A 7508-nucleotide genomic window follows, 5' to 3' on the forward strand; every position below is an offset into this window, starting at 1 on the left:
TTTAATAAAAGGAAGTGTGGCATTATGCTGCAGACAGCATGCCAAACTAAGATCAGCCAACCATGCTGAGAAGATTATAAAGTTTTTCTCATGCCCTTTAACTTGAATCCAGCAATCAAAAGATTGATTTACTTCCTAAACTTAATTTGCAGCTCTAATTTTATTAATTTTCCAAACCAGCTAGATCTTTTTAATCTATTTGATCATCTTCAGCTGTGTCCTGTTTGCAATATGAGATCAACCTTGCTGCTCAGTTATCCCTAATCATAATGAGAGAAAGAATAAAAGTTTAGCTTTGCCCTCTGAGTGAAATTGCATCCCTGATTCCAGGAACTGGGATCCTCTTTCTCCTTCAGATTAAAAGGATGTAGAATTTAAGAGTTAGGGAAATTTCAATAAATGAGAAATTTATTTTCTTCATTTAAAGAAAAAAAAACATAAGGTGTTTATCTATGGCACAACAGGATCCAAAGCTAAACAAAAGAAGAACATTGGGCCTCATAAAAATGACTGCGGTCCTGAAGTAAGAATTAGTTTTAAAAACTAGGCTTTTAACCTTTCCTTTAAACAAAGTCAGGGGTAGATCCATTTGCTGTATACATTATGGTACACCAGAAAACCCTGTTGTTAGACTGTTGACACTCATTACTAAACTAACAGCCATTTATTATAAAGTCAAACTACGCAAATTTTCTCAGATAATATGGAAGAGCAATTCTAAAATCATCTAGATGTTAGGAAAGGAGTTTAACTTTGCATTAGGACCCACTCCTCCACCATACACTGCTTTTCTTCTTAAGGAAGTGCAGGTGCAAACTGAGCACATGAATTTCTGTAATAACTTTTATGGGATCATGGAGACTAAAAAACTGCCTGTTTACCTAATCTCTGGATGCCTTTTATTTTTCTTCATTTTTTTGCTCAGGCCAACTACCTCACTTTTTTTTCTCTCTTTTATATTTGGTATTTCTATATTTTCAGTGTGTATTAGAGAATTTGGACACTTGAGAAAAAGAAAAAAAGGTATATACCTAAGGATTTTACCTCAAACTCTGTTAGAATTTTCTGTATTCCCCTTATTTCTGCAGCCTCTTGTCATATACATGGTGTAATATATCTTTAATTATTACTACATAATTTTACATCCTGTTTTTTAAAAAATTTAATGAGTACATGCCTAACCACCCCCATCCCCTGAGATTCCTCAACTATTTAAAAGGTCTAAAAGTTTGCTTTGCTCCATATGGCCCTAGATCATAAATGTAATGGGAGATTAGTGGCACATTTAGCCACGGTTTCATATCTCCTTATTTTTTCAGTTCTGAATATATATTTTATACTAGGGGCCCAGTGCACAAATTTGTGTACCTTGAAAGGAACTGTGGGCTGCCAGGCTGCCATGGGCACAGGGGAGGGTCTTGGCCCATCCTCCACTCCCTTGCCCGGCCCCTCCTGTTGTGGCCCCAGGTCCTCTGTCTGCCAGCAACCCTGCTCCCACCTCCGCCACTCCCATGCACTGACAGCGCCACTCGCACCTGCTGATGACGGGGAGTGATTGGGGCCGGTGCCAGCAGCGGGTGTGAATGGTGGCTGCTGCCCCGATCACCCCTCAGGAACAAGGGGAGGTGGAGAAGCCCTCAGGGGCAATCAGGGCCAGCAGCTGCTGCTCATACCCACTGACAGTGCCAAACAATGGGCACCTACACCGGGTGCCAGCAGCAGGTGCAAGTGCACTGGTGCCAGCAGTGGGTGTGAGCAGTGGCTCCAGCACCAGCAGTGGGTGCGAGTGGGGCCATCACTGGCAGTGGGTGTGAGTGCCAGGTGGGATCACGGCACATGGGAGCAAAGAATTTTCAGTAACCACCAGAGCCTTGCCCCAATGACAGAGACCAGTGCCCCACCATGGTCTGGCGCCCTGCTCAGCAGCTCCACCATCCCACCACGGCTGACACCTGCCAAGTTCAGCACTCTGCCGCCTGCTGCCAACGCCTGCCATGTTCTGCGCATGCTCCTGGTGGTCAGCACATGTCATAGCGAATGGTTGTTAGGTTGTTCGTTTGTTCTGCCATTCGGTCTATTTGCATATTAGGGTTTTATATATATAGATGTTGGATATATCATCCAAATTCTCTACTTCTTTTCTAGAATGATTAAGTTGTCAATATAAAATAAAGGCATTTAGTTCCACTTTTAAAAAAACTTTCTGAGGATTCAGAAAATAAAGTTTAAAAAAATCAGCCTGATATTATCTCTCTCTGTGTCTCTGTCTGTCTCTGTCTCTCTTTTTTTCTCTCTTTCACACCCCCCACACACAGACACCCCCCAAATAAACAACCACCCAGCAACAACTTTACTTTTACCTCTGCAGCATGGAAACAACTCTCAAGAAAGTGTATTGTATTGTATATACAGAATCCATGCTGTAGCTACATGTCATGGGGCACCATTCCTACAAGAAGTGAGCACAATATGTTTCTGTTCCCAAGAAATCATTTTGGATGAGGACTTTTTTCTTTGACATCCAATTACTCTCCCAGCCTCACTCCCCTCTACCATGCATTTCTTTGCTTTATTCAGTCTCATTCCTTCAAGCCTGAAAGAGCCCCTTTTGCTTTGGGAGTTTGGGGATATCAACAAAATTCCCGTGTGTTTCTGCTGGTGGATGCTTCTTTCCCAGGCTATGTTGTCTATGATGGGGCTCATGCACCCAAACATAATTGGGAAATGGATTATTTGGGAAAGCCTCTCCTGGCATTCTAATCCTCCCTGTTGAGCACAGCCAAGCACTGAGCACCTGTTTTGAATAGTGAATATCCTGGAGAGCTGCCCAAGCCTATTCCCAGTTGGGCTAGACAGAGATCCCTATTTCTGTGAAAATAAGCCATTAAGTAGATTGCTAACTAATGCAGCATATTATACTACCTCACAAATACAGGCTTAAACCAGAGTACCAGAAGGGCAATAGAGGGCTATTGCATTTCATGATTAGAAAACAAATGCACTTAGTGTTAGGTACTTTGATCCTCGGTAAAATGAAATGAGGAAATTTTCTACAGCAGAGGCAGTAGCTGTACTGTACCTAGATATATTTTCAGACAACTGCAAAGACCCTCCTACCCATCTCATCTCCCCATGGCATTCTTTACTGATGCTGCCCTTGCTGACCTGCACGACCTAGGAGTATCTATAGTAGACTTAGTCCTTTGAATGAAACAAGAGGGTGTGCAGTATGATAAACATTGTCATATTCTCAAAAGCTTTTGCCAAAATATGCATTTTCTGGGTACCTTTTATTAGCACACTCAGTTACTATTATTATGTATTAGTATCTTGGAAGGCACAGAGACTTAGAAGGGAAATATTATTTTATTAAGAATTGTTTTAGGGGAAGGGAGAAGCATGGTATAAGCAAGTGTGGGTAGTAACCATGTCATGGGGTAACACCAGAAGAGAAAGTTCTGATTCTAGTTGGTGGAAGACTTGGAGTCTATACATGGGTAGACATGAGGAAATGAGACTGAACTTCTTAATAATATATGATTATGTCAGGGGAGCAGAAAAATGAGTCAGGCATATAACTGGCAGTGGCAACTATGCTGTGTGTTACCATATGCCTGTTAAAGATGGAGGCAGGGACAACATACAACTTTACTTCAAAGGAAAAATGGAGGCAAACTCTAAGTTTGTGAAATGGAATTTAGTTTCATGGGCATGTTATTATTTATTCACAATCTACACTTCCTGAGTGATGGCAGGATGGGCGGAGGTGAAAATGGCAAAGCTGTGGCCTCAAGGAGCTAAAACAAACCAGTTAAGCAAAGGCAAGCTGATACACACACACACACACACACACACACACACACACACACACACACACCACTCATGTGTCCCTGACCATTTTCTGCCTTGCATTAAAAGGTGATGGCTAACAAAATGTCCTCAGCCTCAGCAGATTGAGGTTCTAATACAAGTTCAGCAATGGTGGCTGGAAAGGCAAATACCTTCTCTCTAGCTAGGTCTTACCTATGTGTAACCATTGATAAAGTTAGCACAAGAGGATCATTTGAATGTTAATTACATAAAGACTAATGAAAAATGGGTATTCAAAATAAAGAGGTATTTCAATAGAGTTTTACTTAAAACTTTGCCACCTTGGAAAAAATCTAAATGATTTAGTCTGAAATAATTGGGTTTTTTATTTTAATTACTATAGCAAAGATTTCCTTGTAGTTTAAAAATAGTTTGGCATTAATTACCGGCAATCTGGTTCATCCTAGCATTATTTTATTACTGTTCACACCTTTGGAAGAGGTGATTTGATATACTGCTCAGCATTAATTACCCAATGATTATTGATCTTCGAGGCCAGAGGCATACAGTTTTAAAATCCTTATATGAATATTGCTTTTCATATCAGCAGAGGGTAGAAGTACTGCAGAAGTGATGCTTGCAGTGTCCTAAGGGGTTTGCTAATGACCCTTATCTAGGTAAAGGAAGCTTAACTTGCAATGCACATTGTAAATGTGCAAGAAATGCTGTAAATTCCATCATTAAAAAGGAAAATAGAAAAAAAGAGAAATTTGATTTTGGTATGTCTGTACTACTGACATGATTTTTAGGCAAAGTTTCTTAGGATACATGGGAACTTAGAAGAAGTGACCTCAGGCTTTGTTTATATTAGGCAAGATATTCCACAATGCTAATTAATTCTCTTATAATTGCAAATAGGAGAAAATACAAATAATGAACAAATATATAGAGAAATTGCTTTAAGTACAAAATGAAAGGGAGAAAAATCAACTGGAGTATCATTCTAACCTACAAAATAAGTGATAACAAGTAAAAAGAAAGATAAGATCCATGAACATTAAAGATGCATTGGAAATTATACACTGTTAGAGGTAGAAATTATTTCTTTTTATAGGAAAAGCAGCAACAATATGTTTTAGAATCCTGTGCATGGGTCATCAGGCTGAGTATTTTCTATTTGTAGGGCCAAATGTTTGATAGACAAATGTATCCTTTATGGCATCAACTTCAGAAAATTATGATTGTCCCCTACTCAATCTTCAAGCCTGTCATGTACCATTATAGGTTTGTTTTCTGTATAATATTTTACATATCTAGATTCCCAGAAAACAGGTCATAGAAGTTTTTATACCTGTAAAACAGCTACCATGTTTATGACAGTTTTAAATACTACACCTGCAATTATTATGTTAGTACACAATTAAATTTATACTCTCAATTCATAGCACTACTTAGGGTTAAAAAATGAGAGAGAGAGAGAGAGAGAGAGAGAGAGAGAGAGAGAGAGAATGTTAGTCATTGGTCAATAGCTGGTAAATAATAAATATTATTTCATTAATTTATTTAATTAAAAATGTAACAAGTACCAAATACCATTATAAGCACCAGTGGCACAACAGCAGAGTTTCAAAACTAGTGGATGGGAAATGGACAATAAACATAAAAAGTGACCTAAGGTGCTAAGTGGTGTAGACAATACATAGAAGAGAATACGAGGCATTGGAATTGCTTGAGGTAGACTGCAATCTTAAATATAGTGATCAAGGAATCTTCACCGAAAAGGTGTCATTTTAATAAATACTTAAATGAGATGAGGGTATGAACTATATAGATAACATGGAGAAGAGTGCTCCAGGTTGAGGATGAAATGGCAGAAACTCCGAAGCTGAGGTGTGTCTAGCAGGTTGGAACTACTGCAAGGAGGTCAGGATGACTGTAGTGAAGAAAGGAAAGAAGAAATTTAGGTAGTAAGATATGAGGGAAAAATAGGTAGTAGAATGACAGATAAATGAGATTTTGTTGTCTTTGTTGTTGGATATACCATGAGAAAAATGGAGCAAGTTTAGACAGATGAATGACATAATCTGACTTTATTTATTTATTTATTTATTTATTTATTTAAGAGGTAGGGAGATAAGGAAAGAGAGAGAGAAAGATCAATGTGAGAGCAAAACATCAATCTGCTGCCTCCTGCATGCCCCCTATTGCAGATCAAACCCAAAACCAGGGCATGTGCCCTGACCAGGAATCAAACTGGCAACATTTTGGTGCCTGGGTCAATGCTCAAGAACTGAGCCACACTGGCCAGGGCTTGACATATATTTTAATAAGATCACTCTGGCTGCTCTGTTGAGAAGATACACCAGAAGTTCAGAGTAGAATCAGGGAGATGGATGAAAGGCAATTGCAATAATCCAGGTGGCAGGTGAGATGACTTAGATTAAAATGGTGGCAATGAAGGTGGTAAGAAGAAATCAGATTCTGGATGCATTTCCTGAAAAAATGAATAAATTAATAACATCATGATGTAGAACTAGTAGTATATCACAAAACAAGCCGTGAGTCATCTATCCTATATAATAAAAGGCTAATATGCAAACTGACCAAACAGTGCGGTTGCTATAATGTGCACTGACCACCAGGGGGCAAACGCTCAATGCAGGAGCTGCCCCCTGGTGGTCACTACACTCCCACAGGGGGAGTGCCCCTCAACCAGAAGCCCTGAGCCAGGCTCATGGCTGGCGAGCGTAGCAGTGGTGACAGGAGCCTCTCCTGCCTCCGCAGCAGTGCTAAGGATGTCTGACTGATGGCTTAGGCCCACTCCTCTGGGATCAAGCCTAAACTGACAGTCGGACAACCCCTGAGGGGTCCCAGATTGGAGAGGGCGCAGGTTGGGCTGAGGGACACACCCCAGTGCAAAAATTTTGTGCACTGGGCCACTAGTATATTATATTATCAGATGAATACTAGATATCTAAGTGCTAGCTACAATAATCTCAGATCATGAATTTTATTAATGTTACTAGAGGCCCGGTGCACGAAATTCGTGCACTGGGGATGGGTGGGGGGGCCCTTAGCCCAGCATGTGCCCTCTTGCAATCCGGGACCCCTCCCTTGTTACTGCCCACCTGCTTGCTGCTTCCTACCGCTTGGCTTACTGCTCCTTAGTGCTGCCACGAAGGCCTTGGGTCTGCTGGGTGCCGGGCCTGCGGGTTTGTGTCTCTGATACCCCCAGCAGCCCCAGCACCAAGGTGGCGGGCCTTGGGGCTGCTGGGTACAGGCCCCCCGTTGCGTGTTTGTGTCTTCTATCAGGCCCCCAGCAGCCCCAGCAGCCCCAGCACCACCTAAATAACTTAAGGGAAACTTTATTTAGTCTTCTTTTAAAAGCAATCTAGTTTAAAAATGAGTTGCAGTTAAGACAGAACAAAGAACATGGTACCTAAGAGTGAGATAGACTGACAGAGGAGAGGCTGGGCACTGGTCAGGGGCTTACATGCCAACTGTTCTCCACCTGGGAAATGATGTAAAATCGGTTTCTTTAGTTTTCTGCTTAATGGTCTTCTCCAGCACTGAGGTCAGAGGAGCCGCCTTCCAGCCCGTAGGCTGCTTCTCAGAGTCAAAAATTTCGCCATAGGCCTCTGCCTAGGACAGGACCTCTGCACCCCCAGGGTGCATAAACACACAGGGCTTCCATCAGG

The sequence above is a fragment of the Myotis brandtii genome, unplaced genomic scaffold, assembly GCF_000412655.1.
Source record: "Myotis brandtii unplaced genomic scaffold, ASM41265v1 scaffold526, whole genome shotgun sequence".
Classification (NCBI taxonomy): domain Eukaryota; kingdom Metazoa; phylum Chordata; class Mammalia; order Chiroptera; family Vespertilionidae; genus Myotis; species Myotis brandtii.